The sequence below is a fragment of the Aulostomus chinensis genome, chromosome 12, assembly GCF_037954235.1.
Source record: "Aulostomus chinensis isolate RoL2024-O1b breed Wild chromosome 12, RoL_Achi_v1.0, whole genome shotgun sequence".
Lineage (NCBI taxonomy): Eukaryota > Metazoa > Chordata > Actinopteri > Syngnathiformes > Aulostomidae > Aulostomus > Aulostomus chinensis.
In genome coordinates, this window is record NC_141331.1 from 22731409 (window position 1) to 22750063 (window position 18655).

Consider the following 18655-nt stretch of genomic DNA (forward strand, 5'->3'; position numbering starts at 1 on the left):
TTGCTTTTCTGGCTGTGAGGGGTGGGATCTTTGGGGTGAACCAGTCTTTGTCTCAGAGTGTTGTCTGGTTTAAAAGACACAGGGATACGGTGCTTATTGTAGATTCTCCATTTCTCAGAAACCCCTGCCACATAGGGGATCGCTATGTTTTTTCTCCTGCCTTCTTCATCTTCCCTCCTCCTGGAGCTCTCCTCCTTTCTGGACCTGGAAGAGGATTTTACAAAGGTCCAGTCTGGGAAGCCACAAGTTTTAAGTGCTCTTTTCAGATGCTGCTGTTCTTTTTTCCGGCCTTGGACGCTGGTGGGGATGGTCTCCGCTCGGTGTTGCAGCGTCCTGATGACACCTAACTTGTGCTCCAGAGGATGGTGAGAGTCAAAAAGCAAGTATTGGTCAGTGTGGGTGGGTTTCCTGTACACACCACCAGATTACTTAGTGGGCCTTTAATCACTTCGAAATGCTGCGTGAGATGCCCAGACTCGCCATTCTTAGATTGACATGGCAAGAGGGAGGTTGGAGCCTCACAGTTTTCTGACCGTGCCATCGTGCAGCCTTGCTGTGGAGCCTCATTTGATTATACTTGACATTTGTGGAAGTTTAGGAGGCATATTTCGTTTGTATTCGTTTTTCTTATCCTTTTTGTTTTATAATAAAAATACAAAACGTGAAGATTGGTGGAAGATTTCATTTCTTTTGGATCCTGGAACACGCGTCAGCCACAGAGCTCCAACTTTCTCAGATTTTAGTTTGGTTTTTCGAAAATACCCTACAGTTGCCTTTTACCTTTAGTGAAAGCTGGCACATGAAGGGTGGCTACACGAGCTGCAAGTTCCTCTGAGATAAGAAAGCCCCTATCTGCTAGAATCTCATCGTTAAATTCCAAAAGATCATAAAACCCAGATTCCTTTGTAATCCTCTTGTCAGAAATCCGCCCACCCCAACCCTCAGAGAGAAATGAAATAGCTCCAGCTGGAGTAATGCCAATCAAATATTTCATGGTGTTGTTTTGTTTATAGTTTGACCACGACTGGGACCTAGAAGTCATATGGCTGGATCTATTAATGAAAATCTCAGTACAATCTATTACACAGCGGCACTTCCTGAATTTTCGCTTGAAGATTTTAGGCATATGCTTTAATGTGGCTTCCTTACTTGGCCATTTAATAAGTGGCCTGAGTACTTTGGCCATTGCAGGTATCCAGCTCCAACAAATATTAGATAATGTAGTTGTTGATACTTTAAACATGTAGGCTAAATCAGTGTTGGTTAGGCCCAGCCTTAATTTCATCAAAACAATCAAAAGATGATCCTGTAGAGAGAGCTTCTTGCTACACAAGTTTACACTATCTGTCATTTTAGTGCACAACCAGTCAAAGACCATAGATGTAACTCCAGTGGAAAAAAAAAACAGTTGTGCCATGCTTAACTTCACATTTGACTATGAAAACCTTGAGTTCTTAAGTTCCTCTTTCAGTCTCTTATTTTCATCCCGTAGCTGCTGAGACTCTTCCAGCAGGTTGAGATGGTCCTTCTTCAGCTGAGTGTACTTCAGGTTCAGGCTGTTGTACTCGGTCTTTGTGACTGTGAAGCCCTCTTCAGCTTTAGCAGAAAATACAAAAGTTGTTGCATTTTATTTTAGCAGGAAAGAACATTTAGGAGGCATTCCCATTTACAAAGATGTTGAGACAAAAAACAAAGTGAATTTACAAGCAGTTACAAACAATAGTCATGTGAAAAGGGGCAGGGGGATTAGGGATAGTTAGGAATAGGAGAGGAGGAGAGAAGGATGACATTTTGCCACATACATAGACCAAAGATAAAATAAGCGCTTCTCAGTCTGTATTGTACATTAATATTGCATGTCAGAGAGGACTTGCATGGTCTAACCATTACACGATGCAGAGACATGATATGGACAAGACTCAATATACACTTACCATGACTGTCACCCATGCTGGTGATGTCTTCTGGTTGTCCGCTATCTTCAGTTCCAGGAGCAGAAGGTTGACCGGGTAAAGCAACCACAAATCTTTCACTCCATTTCTTTTGTCTTTGGTACCTTCATGTAAACAACACAACAAATTAACAGAAATACTGATATCAAGCCATATTACTACAACACATTCCTTAATTAAAAGATCCCATCTTAATAGGTTCTGATTTCTGCAATTCCAAATCAAGTAAAATATTGTTAAACAAGAACAGAGATGAAGATATATATGATGCAGACATTTACAAACAGCTGGATCAGGGTGGTCCTCTTAGTAACCCTAATAACAAATCCCTTACTTGGAACACAGATGGGGTACCTGTTTTCAAATCATCCAAGTTTTCAGTGTGGCCTTTTTATTTTGTGATTAACGAATTGAGCTTCACTGAACGCACAAAAAGACAAAATATGATATTTGCTTGGCTTTGATATGGAGATTTAAAACCATCCATGCATACTTTTCTTAGAGCGCTAAGCAACACACTGAGAAAACTTGAAGATGATGGAATCCTTGTGCAACCTGCAGAAGCATCTGAACCCTTTGTGTGTAAAGTGCTAACTATTGCAGGAACATGTGACTTGCCTGCCAAATTGTTAGTACTTAATTCAGTGCAATACAATGGGAAATATGGACGTCATAAATGTGAACAGCCTGGGGAAACTGTGAAGACTGGGCAAAGGGGACATGTTCACGCATTTCCATTCATAACTGAAGATCCAAAAGGGCCACCACGCACAGATGAAGGGTTTGACCTTGATGCTAAAATTGCAGATGACACCAAAACAACTGTAAAAGGGGTGAAGGTTCCCTGTGTGCTTTGGCAACTAAAAAGTTATGTTAATCTAAGGCACTGGCATTGATTACATGCACTCAGCTCTTCTGGGAGTGATGCACCTTTTGATGGCTCTATGATTTTCTCCAGAGTTTTCTTGTAAGCCTTCCAGCATCTCGAAACATGGTAAGGAAATTGACCAGAGATTTAAAGATCTCTCCCCTCCATCTTTAATGAGGTATCCGCTTTCAGTGTTATCACACAGAATTTTTTTTAAGCATCAGAATATCGTGATCTTTTGCTCTTCTATGGACCTGTTGTTTTCCGTGGTATCCTTGCAACAGCATACTACAATCACTTCCTCCTCCTAAGTGAAGCCATTTTCATTCTGTTGATGGAATTCATATTCGTGGAAATGGTTGATCATGCTGAGAAACTGTTGTGGAACTTCTGTTCTCAAATGTGTGATCTTTATGGTGAGCAGTACCTAACTGCAAATGTGCACCTCCTAGTTCACTTGGCCGACAGTGTCAGGGCGCTTGGTCCATTATGGACTCACTTGTGTTTCCATTTCAAAGACAAAAACGGCTATTTGTTGAGGCTCATACATGGTACTCAGAATATACCAATTCAGATGGTCTCTGCAGTCAAACTAGTTCAGTCTATACCTGTTATTTCACAAATCATAAAGCCAGCTAATGACATAGCTACATTTTACACTCTGATGACTAAGGACCATAGTTTTGGTCAGGAAAATAATGATTAAAAAAATAAAACTTATTGGAACATCAAGTGAAGTTCAGTTACAGGAAATTCACATGACTACCTTGGAAAGACATGCTGGTCCCTGTATTGATCCTAAAATAGTGAGAAGATATGATAGGGCACAAGTTAAGAGACATTATCTCACATCAAGACATTATCGGAAAGGCCACAATAGAAAAAAACAATTGTACAGGTGTGTTTTTCTGGTGGAGCAGAGATAAAATATGGACAGGTTGAGTTCTTCCTTACGTCTGAACAGTCTGGTGTTAAATGGGCTCTTATTAATGAATTAGAATGTGCAGATTTTACTTTGCTTAGAGATAGTGTCACAAATGGTACCTGCTTTCATGTTGTGCCTCTGTTTGAAACCTCTGTAAATACAGTAGCAGTTTCCCTTGAGCATATATTGGGAAAGGGTATTTTCATTGACTTGTCCTCTATGCCTGGCATTGTTTGCAGTTCATTTTCCAAACACAATTGAGAAGTTTTAGATTTGCTTCCGTTTATACTGTGTCACGTAATGAACAAATGGTATGAAACAAAAATAAATAAAAGAAACGTACAGAACAAGATAACATATTTCTAATTGTCACTTCATTTCAATTGGTTTTTAAATCTCATGATGTACACCTTATCGTACTATTAATTGCCTGCATCTAGCATTCTTAATCAGGGGTAGACAATAAGGGAAATATGCCACTGGCCGTCCGGGCCAGTGGCTTTTGAAGATCACTGGCCCCACTTTGTAACCACTGGCCCAGTTCAACGTCAGGTATAGATTCCAATAATCACAAAAAAGAACAATTTGCTTTAATAAACATTTATTTCTACAATTGTTCCTTATGTTTTGTACATTTACCCAGATTGCTTCTATGTTTATTCTTCTCCTGCCCCGAGAGGTCTTTTTTTTTAAAGGATCCTCAGTCAATGGCTATAACATCTATGAAATCATCTCTTACATTCTTACAAATTATTATAAAATAGAAGAGCACAATGACCCTCACAGATTACAGGGTCACATGACCAACTGAGGTCATTTTCCAGGACAACTCAAGCTTTTCCAGGACATTTGACTTTTTTTCTCATCATTTTCCATTTGTTTTCAATGACTGGAAATTGGTCAATCATTTTCCAGGTTTTCCAGGACGTGTGGGATCCCTGGACTGGGACACGTGTGCTTGCACATCTGCATTTTCAAGGGAGACCGTCGATATGATGTTATTTTCTCCGTAGTTACACAGCAATGCGTAGGGCCACGTTATGTCCATACCATAGGTTTCATACACGTTAACTTTTCTCTATTTAACTTACTTGTCTGCATATGTTGGCATTAATCTCCACAGCTCACAGTAAACTTCGTTTTTTTGTTCATCATACCCCAGCCAATTCCAGCGGTCACACCACTGAGGCTGAAACTTTCTCTCCCTTTTCTTTTTTTCAAATTCTCTTTCGCATTCTTTTAACTCCTCCGGTGCCTTCCTCTTTTTGATTTTCTCTTTTTTCCCCAGTGTTTGGCTGGGTAGTGGGGGTTTTAGAAACATAGCTTAGCTTAATAGGTACGCTTGTAGCAGTGATCAATTAGCATTAGCGGCAGCAATGAGCGGGTGGCGCGCGTTCCACGGGAGCATGCGAGGTGTGTTATGTCTCACGGAGAGCAGAGGCTGGCTGCACAGACTGTCTTTGATCAGGCTCAAGCAATGTGTTAAGCGGAAGTTACCGAAACGATTTGACAGAAAGAAATCATTGCACAGCACGGAACCACAGGGAATCAATATAAAATTAGACTTTTTACTTGAGGGCATTATTTTTACTGGCCCCACCGGGTCAGTGGTTGGAGCATTCTGGTGGCCCTGACGGTTTTAAAAGTACATCCAGGCCACCGGGCCATTTATATTGTCAACCCCTGTTAATGTTGTATTTTTCATCCAATTATATCACATTAAGACTTAATTTGAGAGCTTATTCTCACAGTGAGACTAATCAGGTATATCTCTCATTGAGACTTAACTGAAGTAGTTGTTTCTCATATTGAGACACTTTTGAGAGCTTGTAATGATCTCCTTTTTCTGTCGGCGGCGACAATATGAGATGCCAATGAGATGACCTTAAGAACTCAAACAGTGATCACTGAAAGACAGAGCTGAGACTCTATAATAGAGATGCCACGAAGATCATTTTGAGAACTCAAACATTGATCACTGTGAGACTAACCAGTATCCATATCTCAGGACTTCAAATCGTGAAGGATGAGAAAATGCACTTTGGTCTTGACCGGTGCTCATTTTTATCTAGAGATATAAATGATACATAATGGAGGTCTCATTTAGGATTTTCGCTTGCTATGGGCAGTAAACTGATGTGCAGTATTTGTGAGGACTCAAACACATTGTCGGTTTTCCCCTCCATTGCAGACTGTGTGCCGTGGTCCAATGTGTAAATGCCGCTGCATTTTCTTTCATTTGTTTCTGTGCAGAAATAAATTACGCCACCTGTTTCGGCTAAAGCAAAATTTAGAATCTTCTCCCACTCAACCACAACACAACACAGAGCAGTAGCGAGGGTCTGCTGAGAAGTAGGCCCAGACCGGCTACAATGGTGCCATGACCTGGATGACATCATGGATCAACACCAGGTCAGAACAACAGTAACAAAATAAGGTTCCCTTTGAAAGGTTATATTGAAATAATTTTGTCACAGTTACTAGGACATTGGGGATTTGGTCATTGTTTTGAGTATTTATTTTCATTTAAAAAAATTCTACTGCCTATTTTGAATGACTTTCCATGGCTTGTTTTGAATCTGTATTTTAAGTTTTTTTCTCACACTTCAACCAATTTGTTTGAGAGGAATAGAGATGTAGCCTAATGTTGTAGATGGGAAAGCTGTATCTGTTCATACTGTTGATTCTGGATTTGAGAGGGGGGGGCACAGCTGTTTAATTCTCCAGTTACAAGTCCAGGCAATGTGAGGTTACCAACGCCCAGCTCCACCCATCCAGTTAATGTTCCAGGCAATATGGGTTCCCCAGTCTTCATGTCCACCCAACCCCAGACCCACCAGAGAGTCAGGCAGATGAAGGCAAACAAGTTCAAAACTTGGGTGCAGGCCAGGCACTCGTTGACTCAACACTTAGCCTGACTGATGTAAAGTTGGTCATGCAGTCTGATGTGAGGGAGCCTCCTGTGTACAGGGGAGATGGGTCTGACAAGCTCTCAGTACATGAGTGGGAGGAACTTATGGAAACCTACTTGAGGAAGAGGAACATTCAGCTGGGTGAGCAGCACCAGGAGATGTTGTCTAGATTAATGGGCAAAGCCATCGACATTGTGAAGAAAACTCTCCGTAGCAACCCATTACTGAAGCCTCATGAGAACCCAAAAGTTGTAATTGACATATTGAAACAGCATTTCAGTGGTGTGTCATGTTCAAGTATGCCTCTTGCGGACTTCTATAGCACTGTGCCCGTAGCGGGAGAGAACCCAGTTTAATACTGGATCCGCCTTAACAAAGCTGTTGATGCAGCTGAGGACGGCCTGAGCAGACAGGGTCGACATTGATGATCCCCGTTGAGAGGTGTCGATGATGTTTGTCAAGTATTGTCCTGATCCCTCCCTTGCTGCAGTGTTGCGTTTCAAAGCGCTGGAGAAGTGGACAGCTGGTGAAATACAGGAACATGTTGACCATTATCAGATTAACATGAGAGAACAGTTGAACACCAGACTGAACCATCATGCCCCCGCAAGACCTGTGACAGCTCATGCTCAAACACCTGTGTTTGAGGAGGTGTGTATGCCCAACCATCAAGTATCAACCACCATTCAGGTCGACACGAGTGTCACATCTGCCCCTCAGTTTGATGACAATTACCTGAAGACTCTGATTGGCTTGCTTGATTGCACGCTTGCTCAGAACATCCAGGCGATGGCCAAGAATGACCAGATGTATAGAGGGCCCCCGTCTGGCCAGTCACAGAGTAAACACTGTAAGGTATACAAGTCTGCAGAACATTCCACTCTAGCACATTGCAGACGGGAGCATCTGTGTTTGTCTTGCTTCAAGCCTGGCCATATTAAGAAAGACATCCACGTACAATTCGGGACGGGAGGACCAGGCCACACATCCACCTCCAGAGTAGCAGCCTTCAAACTGAGAGGCCCGCATTGGGAGAGGGGACGTGTGGGTGAGGACAAACACATCCTCAGAAGTGACAGTGAATTTGAATCATGTTATGTGAAAGTGTGCAGCGCAGCACCAGCCGGTGTGAAGATAATTGCACAGAACACACAGTATCAAGGAGTACAATGAGCTATTCTATGCTCCAGTCAATGTGAATAATAAGTTCCAGATGCAAGGAATGCTTGATTCAGGTTCCATGGCCTGTAATTTCAGTGAAGTAGTGGAAAGGATGCTGAGTGACAATGTATTGTCAGAACCAAGACCAATGACTCAGGAAGTGGTTTTGGTGGGTTGTGGAGGGAAACTCACTAAACCTAAGTGCATGTGCGAGGTTGCGCTGAAAGTGAATGGCGAGACCTGCATCATCCCAGTCCTTGTTGTGCCAGGCCAGCAGGAGGATCTCGTCATCGGCACGAATGTGATCAAGTTTCTCATGCACGAGTTGAAGAGTAGTTATGATTACTGGCAACTCATCTCTGTTTGCAGTCTTTCCTCATCCCCAAAGTGTGAACAGTTCTTGGACCTCATGGCGAACACATTCTGTTGGGGGGGTGAGGAGTTACCAGAAAAAATTGGCACGGCCAAGCTCAAGCAGTCAGTCACTCTTCTGCCGATGCAAGAACACCCCATATGGGGTAAGCTACCTAACGATACTCCCATGTCGCCAGCAAGCACCGTGGTGGTTGAACCGACCTCATCCAAGTCCATGCCACGTAACATCATGGTTGGCCGTGTCTTGACACCTCTGTGGGGTGATAGGTGGTGTTGTGTTAAAACCCACTTCTTTTGAGCTAAAATAGCCTCCGAACCTGCAGGGGGCAGCGGAGAATCTTGGTTGCAGGAAGTGGTCATAAGCAAGAAGGAAGTGATGTGATCAGAAGAACAATGAACTTGCCTCATGAGAAATGTTTGAGAACATGTTTGATCTTTGATTTAACTAAAATTGTTCTATTGTTTGTTTATCCTTCAAGGTTATCAACCTACCACTACCACGACTATTACTCCTACTAAGTAACTGACTAACTGACGTTACGACTGCTTGCCTAACAACTGAAGTCTTGGAAAATAAATGAAGAAAAGGATTTTTGAGTTGTCCCTTGCATTCTTCAGAGTTGATCTAGCCTTTTTCAAATTTGGGCTGAGCTGGGACAACTTGACAGGTTGGTTCCTCCCATGAAAGTCAACAATCTGTCTGATAGACCAGTTACACTGAAGAGGAACTGTAAGGCCGTTTTCCAGCGCCTGCGACTGCAACCTAAAGTTGAGTCCTAAGAAGTGTCACCTTATGCGGTCTTCTGTTAAGTTTCTGGGCCTTATCATAGATTACAGTGGAGTGGCTGTGGATCCTGCGAAGGTGGAAGTCATATCTTCAATGACAAAGTCTGACCTCACGGAAGATGACGGATGTACTCCATCAGTGTGGAGGATCAAATCCTATTTGGGTATGGTGTTCTTCTACCAGCACTTCATTCCTAATTGCTCTTCCATCGCCAATCCACTCTTTGCTTTCACTGCTGGACAGAAGAGAAGAGCTAAGAAGAAAGTCAGTGTGAAGGGTGGGACATTCAGGAAACTCAAACCTAGTGACTGGACTCCTGAGTGTGACGCTGCGTTTGTCAGTCTTAAAGAGCGTCTGTTGAACTGCGTGGTCCTCAAACATCCTGATTTCTCACGTACCCTGATTCTGTCAATCGATGCTTCTTGCAGTGTTGTCGCAAGTGCCAGCAGGTGAAAGTGAAGCACAGCCCATAGCATTTGCAAGTAAGACCCTGAGCAGCACTCAGAAGAACTATCTGGCTCACCGGCTCGAGTTTTTGGCACTAAAGTGGAGTGTTTGTGACAAATTCAGCCACTGGCTGAAGGGCAATTTCTTCACAGTATGGACAGACAATAATCTGCTCACGTACATAATGACTAAGCCCAAACTCGAAGCCTGCGAACAGCGATGGGTTGCAAACCTCGCTCCTTACTCTCTGAAGCACATTGCAGGAAGCAAGAACATGTGGCTGATGCTCTCAGTCGGGACCTGTTTGCCAAGACAGTTGGGCATAGACTGGTCTCAGAGACCTACAATAATCTCCTTGCTGAATCTGATGGAGTTGGAGAAAATGGAGTCTAGGATGTCTTTCATTTGAAAGTCTTTTGGCATCAGACGAAGAGGCCAAAGAAACGTTCTGCAGCTCAGTCTCATTGTTCCCCACCCCTGTCTAACAACATTGTGAGAGCTGTCCTTGATTCTCATGGCCACTGGGATGCAGCTGCAGAGTCCAGGGCAACTGAACTGATCCAGTCCGTTCAACACCGTTCTCCACCAGGGCAGGATCTGCTGCCTGCCTTCTCCCTGGAAGAGCTCCGTCAAAGCCAAGAGCTTAACCCTAGCATCTCTAAGGTCATACCGTTTCTGAATCGGCAGAGGAGGCCCTCAAGGCGAGAGAGAGACTGTCTGGACACAGTGGTGCCACAGTACTTATCAAGCAGTGGTTGAGACTTAAGGTTGTTGATGGAGTGCTCTATAGAGTCACCAAGGATCCCATTAGCAAGCAGAAGAGACACCAGTTTGTCTTGCCCCAGAGTCTGGTTGAATAAGCTTTACGCGGTGTACATGACTTTTCCGGACATCAAGGGCAGGCAAGAACGATTCACCTGGCAAGACGTTTCTTTTGGCCAAGGATGGAGCATCAGATTTGGTCACATGCGTGGACAGCACTTTTTAGCTTGTACGTCCACAAGTGTTTACACTACTGAGTTGGGGTCTTATGAGCTCATACGTGGACACTTATACTGCCATCTGGTGGTGTCAGTAGAGTATAACATACAATGGTAAAAATTCAAAATGGCATCAACCTCAAGGGAAAATGTGGCCACTCCAGAGACAAACATCGACCAGGTAAGAAGTCCTGCCTTATTTTAATGGCTTATTCTTATTTAGATGTTTATATAAGCGTTGTATATTTGTCATGATAGCAAATTTGGAAAAAAAACTGTAAAAATGAGAACTTAGCATGTCGCTAAACATGAAGTACACGTTTGTGTACTTATGGACTGAAGCTCGTCGAAACAGCTAATATACTAGTAAACATGTACACATGTAAAATGAGAAAACAAATATATCTGGTGCAGCTAAAAGGCTGTACATTGTCTAAATGTAATACATAACAATTCAATCACTAAATACATATATACATACATAAATTAGTTGGGTTAAAAATGTTGTACAGTACCATTGAAATCCATTGTTTTTATTTCCAGAGCGTTTTTCTGTGCACCAAGCCCTGCAGCTACATGGCTTGATTGATGAAGACAACTCAGATTGATGAAGACAACTCAGATTTAGACGTATCTGACAATGATAATCCCATCCTGGATATATCTTACCAACCACCACCACAGGAGGAAAGCAGCAGTGAGGATGAGGGTAGTAGTAGTGACAATGAGGACCCCATTCCTGAGCCCACAGAGCACAGCAGAGGACGTACACGTCGCCGTGGTGCAGATAATGGTTAGTCAAGACCCAGTAGATTTGTGTTTATGTTGTGTATTCTTTTTTGGAGGATTGGAGGCAGAATGCTTATTTACTTCTAAGGGACAGAGAGTACAGCGAGAGGTTCATCCCACATTCCCAGAAGTCAGTGTCGAACTGTACCGATTGAGACTGAAGATGCAGAAGATGACTCTGAGGACTCTGAGGAGCCAACACCAGGAACAAGCCAAACCCAAAAAAATAAAAATGTAGAGACCAAACAAGGTAATTGTTATTATTTTAGCATGCCTTGAGGGTAAATCTTCAAATTTCATGTAAACGTCTACACAGATTCAAGTTTTTTTGCTTACATAGATAAAATGTAACTTACTGCAATAAATACTATACATACTAATAAATATAAAAAATACAAAACTGTATAAATATAGAACTGTTTCAATAAATATAAAAATAAATACTATACATACTAAATACTATTTTATTCTGATTCTGGTTGTGCAGGACGTGGAATACGCTGGAAGGCTATTCCATTGACGCCAAACCTTGCAGAGTATCAGCATCAGGACGAAAGCGATCTGGACAGACATGGCTGGACCCCACTAGAGTATTTTGACCAGTACATCGATAGAGATCTGATGACACTGATTTCAACATGGTCTAATGCCATGTCACTGTCTAGGAGTGGGGACCCGCTCAACATGTCAGTCGATGAGGTCTACAACTTTTTTGGTGCCTGTATTCTAATGTCCTGCATCCGATAACCAACCATTAGGATGTATTGGTCCAAAGCCTTTAAAATCACTGCCATCATTGACAGATTCACGCGTGCCAGATTCTTCCAACTGAGGGGAGCAATAAAAGTGGTAATTGATGATGATGTGTCTGAAGATGTCTGACGAATTCTGGAAGGTGAGGCCTTTTCTGGAGCGGATTCTGCGAGGCTGCAAGTCTCTGAATCGACCTGATTGCGCATTTATTGATGAGCAAATGATACCCTTCACGGGAGCCTGTCCGTACAGACAATATCTGCCAATGAAGCCCAACCCAGTTGGCATAAAGAACTTTGTGTGTGCTACAGCAGATGGCATTGTGCTTGACTTTGAGCTCTATCAAGGTACACAATCACTGACCGAGAAGGTCGAAGAACCCGAGGACCAGGGCTTGAGAAGCTTAGTCATCGAGCGTCTTTGTCAAACCCTGAAACCCGGCACAAAAGTGTATTGTGACCGGTTCTTCACCACCATCAAAGGTGCGCAACAAATGATGGAGAAGGAGCTGTACATAACTTGTACAATAATGAAGAACCGACTCGCTAAAGCCAACAAAAAGTTACCCAGTGACAAAGTCATGAAAAGCGCAGGAAGAGGTACCTCAGCAGAAGTGTCCGCTGAAGATGGAAAACTGTGTGTAGTGAAGTGGTACAACAACAAGCCTGTATTGCTGATGTCTGTTGTTCACGTACACAGCCTGAGGACACCTGCCAGTGCTGGGACAAGAAGTTGAAAAAATATGTCCCTGTTCCGCGACCAAGCATTGTCCGTGAGTACAACACCAAGATGGGTGGAGTTGACTTGATCGATAGAATGATCAGTTACTATCGCATGAGCACCCGTACTAAGAAGTGGACAATGCGGATGGTCATGCACTTCACAGATCTGGCTTGAGCCAACAGCTGGCTACTCTATCGCAAAGACCATGTAATAAGTGCTCGACCAAAGACAAAACCCATCCAGTTCCTTGAGTTCCGTATGGAAGTGGGAAGGATCCTCTTGGCCCAGCATCACGGTGCAGATGCTGACCTATCGGAACAATCAGAGGAAGAAGGTGCACAACAAGGGGTAAAACGTCATGTGACAGAGGTGCCCCATGTCTCGGTCCGCAGGAGGGCTAATGCCCACCTCCCAGAGATGATGGGCCTGAAGAATGCCATGCGCTGCAGACAACCAGGCTGCACTGGAAGAACCCGAGTGCGCTGTGTGACCTGCAAAGTGTTCTTTCACACATAGGTGATGGCAGTGTGATGTCAGAGATTCTGTGAAGGTCATCAGGTGACCCCTGGGCCTCCGTAAGCAGGCTGGGTCCTTCTGTCCTCAATGTTCGCACCCATACACACATATCCTTTTTTTTACATTATGAATACAACATTTCACAGACTGACTGTCAAAAAGGGCAGCATTTTTATTTATTTTGTTCATGTTGTTTTTACTCTGATATTCAAAACATGTTCAAAAATATGCGTGTATGTGTTCAAGGTGGAAATAAAAGTTTTTCATTCTATAACACAATGGTGATTTAATTGGGTTTTATGGAAACTCAGACCAAGAATCCACACATGTGGACATCATTTTTCTCTAAAACTACATCACATCAAAAGATGATCCTTCGTTTTTATTCTAATTAGGGTCCAATAAGCCCAAATAGCAAAGAGAAATAAAAAAATGCATCTAAAAAAACAGCTTGGGCCTTAAGAGGTGAAAGACTATGTGAAACTCTGCAAGAGGTGCGTCCTGGCCAAGACACCTGATCCTTCTGCCAGAGCTCCACTTGTGGGTATTAGGACCTCTGCTCCAATGGAACTGGTTTGTCTAGATTTCTGCAGTGCAGAGGATAGCAAGCAGCATTCAGTGGAAGTTCTTGTCCTGACAGATCACTTCATGAAGTTGGCCCATGCCTTTCCGTGCCCAAACCAACAGGCAAAGCAGGTGGCTAAGAAATTATGGGATAACATTTTCTGTGTGTATGGTTTTGAGAGTGAATTCGTCGCGGAACTGTTAAGACTGTCAGGAGTCTCCAAGACGCACACCACAGCCTACCACCCCATGGGTAACGGAGGAACTAAGAGATTTAACAGGACTCTTGGGAATATGCTCCATTCACTGCTGCTTAGGGAGAAGGTCAAGTGGCCCCAGCAAATCCAGGCTTTAACATTTGCATACAATGCAACGGTGCATGAGACAACTGGATATGCACCTTTCCAACTCATGTTCGGTCGGGTTCCAAGGCTTCCCATTGACGTGATGTTCAGACAGGTCCTGCACAACCCAGTGGTTGTTGACAACGACAGCTATGTCTCAACGCTTATATCCCACCTTCATGAGGCAACAGACATTGCTCAAAGGCATGCCATCAAGGAGCAAGATAAGCAAGCCAGAGGTTATAATCAAAGGGTCAAGGGGACTTACCTGAATGTCGAAGACAGAGTGCTCCTCGCTAACAAAAGCAGGAGGGGAAAGAAGAAACTTGAGGACAAATGGGAACCTACAGTCTATACTGTTGTGGGCAAAAACCTGCAGACTCATGTCTACAAGTTTAAAGATAACGAGGGGAAGACTAAGGTGGTACATCGCAACCTTTATCCTGGATATCAGCTTCTTACCTATGGAGACTGCTGATGGAGACCTGTCCAAAACTGAGGACAGTCTTGATGATTCAGAAGAGGAGTCTCAGGTTGAAGATCTCACTGACTCTTTGGAAGGAGAGGAGGGATCGGAGGATAGGACAAGTGCATGGGTACTGAATGGGGCAGAGGACGCTGACAGTCGCCAGTCCTGTGATGACGCTGATATTAATGAAGTTCAGTCAATTCCACCAGATATGCCGTCTGTGATTGACGCAAGCAGTGGCCAGTCATCTACACCAGTCACAGTGCCAGCAGTCGATACATTGGACACAGGCCATCTTCTGACAGTTGTCCCTGACGCAGTAACATCAGTTGTTGAGGACCGGGACCAAGACTGCCAGTCTCCCGCTCAGACAGATGTACAGGGTGGGGTCCGGACCCGTGCTGGCAGGGTTGTGAAGAAAGTCCACCGTCTGGTGGAGGCAATGGATCAGCAGCCGTTCAGCATGAGGGGGTGTGCTAACTCCCAGTCCCTTCCTACCCTGTCCAAGAGGGGTTGTTTTATATCTCCTCAATTTTTCTTTTGTTTAAGTGTTGATCCTTTTGTTTTTGTCTTTTTGTTGTTTTTTTTTTTTTACAATGTGTTCCTGAAAGTGGTGTACTTACCGTATGTGCACGAATATGCTTTGGGACTCTGGTGGGCCAGGTTGTTTGGTGTACACGGCACCTAGCGATTCTGAGAGGATTTGATTGCCCTTTTTGTTTTCTCTGAACCTGTTTACCAGGTAGCTTATAGCTGAATGTGAACATTAGATTTTCATGTACACTCGTGCCAGTTTTTGACACAGTGTTGTTTGCAACTAAGTGTTATGTCCAGTTGGCTGCTCAGGATTTTAGTGTAATTCAGGAGGGGTGAATGTAGCAGGTATGACTTATTTGTATGCATTCCATCAACAATCCCTCATGTTTTGTTTTGTTGTCCCCATATTGTTTATTGTCACTGTTGGGTTTTTTGTGGTGTTTTCTACTGTGAATTGTTTGGGAGCTTTTATTTTGAAGCCTTCTGTTCCTGCACTGACGTGTCATACCTGTGTCATACCCTCCCTCCTCACTCGTGGCACGGAGAGTGTTTTGTTTGTGCTCTCAGCAGATTTTGGCCCTGGAGTTGTTATATTTGGTTACAATTGGTGTAAATTGCTGGAATTTAGTTCCTAAGGTTCTTATGTGTTGCTGAGTGATTGTTTTGTAGGGGTTTGGGTATTTTGTCAACTTTTAGCCAGTAAACTGTTGTACAGTATTTGCAAGGACTCAAACACAGTGTCACTTTCCCCCTCCATTGCAGACTGTGTGCCGTGGTCGGATGTGTAAATGCTGCTGCATTTTCTTTCGTTTGTTTCTGTGCAGGTATGTTGCTGTTGCTATTGGTATTTTGGTCTATTGTATTTTTGTATTATGTGTCAATTATTGCTTAGCCAGTGGCGTATTAATTTCTGTATATTGTAAAGTGTGATGTGACTATGTTGTGTGCTGTTTCTAGCTCACTCGGGGTGCGGAGAGTGTGGGGTGACTGTGTGCTGTGGTCCAATGTGTAAATGCTGCTGCATTTTCTTTCGATTGTTTCTGTGCAGAAATCAATTACGCCACCTGTTTCGGCTAAAGCCAAATTTAGAATCTCCTTCTCCCACTCAAGCACAACACCGCGCAGAGCAGTCGCAAGGGTCTGCTGAGAAGTAGTTCCAGACCAACTACGTAAGCACCACCTAGACATCCAGCAATGGAATGAACACATGCAGCTAAACATGTCGTCACTCGTTAATTGGACAGCGGGACAGAGAAAACTACGGAGTCTGACGTTGTTTTAGCGTATTTGCACACTGAAGCCTTGTTAACTTTATGTGGCAGGATGGCGCTACACTCCCCACCATGAGGGGCAGTGTGGCAGATGGTAGTTAGCGTTCGCCTATAAATAGACCTGGTCAGACCCTTCTCCATCCTTTTTCCGCTTCCTCTCCCTCCTTTACGGAGCCTACAGCCGTGCGTGGTGGCGTCTCGCTGGTCAGCAGATCGCTTACAAACAAAGCGGTGTGGTGTTACCGGGAGCTGGGCTGTCTCTCTTGGGCTGTGTGTGCGTGGTACAGTTTCTGTGGTCTGGGCTGCGGGATTCCTCCTCCTGCCTCGTCTGACACCACGATTCTGCTCTCCGTGCGCGGCCGTCAATTGCCGCTGTGAGCCTCGCTGCTGTTTTGGTTCTTCTTCCTCTTCTTCTTTTCTTCTCCTCGTCTTCAGTTTGGATTTTGGTGATTCGGCTCATATCGGCTCCGATTCCATTCACGGTGGTTAAAGCCGTGCACTACGGCCTTTGTCAGAGCCTCAACGTGGGCCGAGAGGGCATCCCGACCCTAATCGGCGCTGAGCCATCCCTCTTGGAGACGAGTTTTAATTAGAGGGGCAGACATTTTCTTGATTATTTGAGTTTATTCCTTTTCTATTTGTTATTTCTTTCTTTGAATTATTACTGTTAGTTTTTGTGGGTTACATTTGATTTAATGTTTAGAACCTTTATTATTATTTTTATTATTATTACCTTTTGCTCCCCATTTTGATCATTTGGACGTAAAATAGTTTCTGTTGAGTTATTGGGGTAGCGATATTTAGTTCGTGTGTGAGGGTTGCCGTGGTTTCATGTTTTTAATGGTGTTTTTTTCTTTTCTTTGACAGGTGTTGAGGGCCCAAAGCGGCAGCGGTCCCCCTGGTGGTGGTTCCTTATCCACGTTTTTTTGGTTTGCTGTGTCACGGGTGCAGTGTAGTATTTTTTTGGATTCCTCCTTTATTTAGTCTGTTGCTCATTTTTAACTATTTTGTAATAAAAGTATTTTTATAATTGGGAATCACGGTCCTGTCCTGTGGTATTTCGAACTGTGTGCCTTTGTTCCATTGGAAGTCTGGTCATTTTTCTTTTTTTTAAATATTGTTTATATCCTGGGGTGAAAGCCCCCAGGTGGCGTTGTCGGCAATTGTTCCCCACCACTCGCCTTGCCACATTTAGTTAATTCCGACTGCCGAAGCCAGGTGTCATTAGCGCCGACATGTATTACAATCGTACTGTATTTAACCTTACATTTTGCCAGCAGCTTCAGATTAGCCTCAACGTCGCCAGCTCTGGCCCCTGGGATGCACTTTATGCTCGCTGGAGTCTCTACCTTCACGTTCCAGAGAACAGAGCTGCCAATTACTAATGTTGGCTTCACAGCAGGGCTGTGAGCAACAGAGCCGACCTGTTAAGTTTTACTCTCAGCGGTTGTATTGCTGAGTGGGGAAAACCTGTTGGAAACATGAAGGGGTTGGTGGGCAAACACGGTCTTACTGTGTCTAGGTTTCCCTCGTGATGTCACTGTCAGAGTCTGAGAAGCTCCTGAAGCTTAGGGACTAGTGCTAGCCTCCATGGTGTGGAGCCGGGACTCTAACTCACTGCATCTCACCCCAGGACTACAAACAAACTGCAATTATTACACGTACCATTAACACTAAAGGAGGCAGAGGAGTAACTAAGCATCTGGCACATGGAGCAGGAGAGGGAGGGAGAGGTGGGAGGAGAGGCGGAAAGAGAGAGAGCAGCCATAGCTAGTATGCTACGGTAAGCTAGCGGACCTGTGGCAAATTTAACAAATTGAACGGGGAATTTCAGAGAAAAGTCCTGTTAAAGACTTAAGTGACAGAAACCTATGTATTACACCAAACGTAGTATATACACTGGTGCTTAAAGCAATTAAATTAGCACTACACGAGGGAAGGTTGAAAGAGTCTTAACACAACGACAGTATCACAGGCAGGAAATGACATAACACGCTCACCGTAAGTCTCCAGGAGTACCAGTCAGATAAGAGATATTATTTTAAAATAACATGATAGAATTGAAAGTTAGTTTGATGTAGCAACTGCTTAATTTTTTCTCCCCTGCTCTTCTCTTTGAGATCGGTAATGCGCAGTATACCTTGTACTAACCGCTACACATCAAAGGGACCTTGCCTTGTCGTTATTTACATGTTACCAACCCTGGGGGTGCTAGTGGCAAGTGGCTCTGCATTAAGTACCACTTGTATTCGATGTTACTTTGTTCTACAACAATACATAAT

At 43.7% G+C, this 18655-nt stretch overlaps 1 pseudogene; it reads left to right on the forward strand.

The window, feature by feature from the left end:
- The first annotated feature begins 7966 nt into the window (after window positions 1-7966).
- On the forward strand, window positions 7967-13188 carry LOC147252486 (uncharacterized; annotated as a pseudogene).
- Window positions 13189-18655: the final 5467 nt, after the last annotated feature.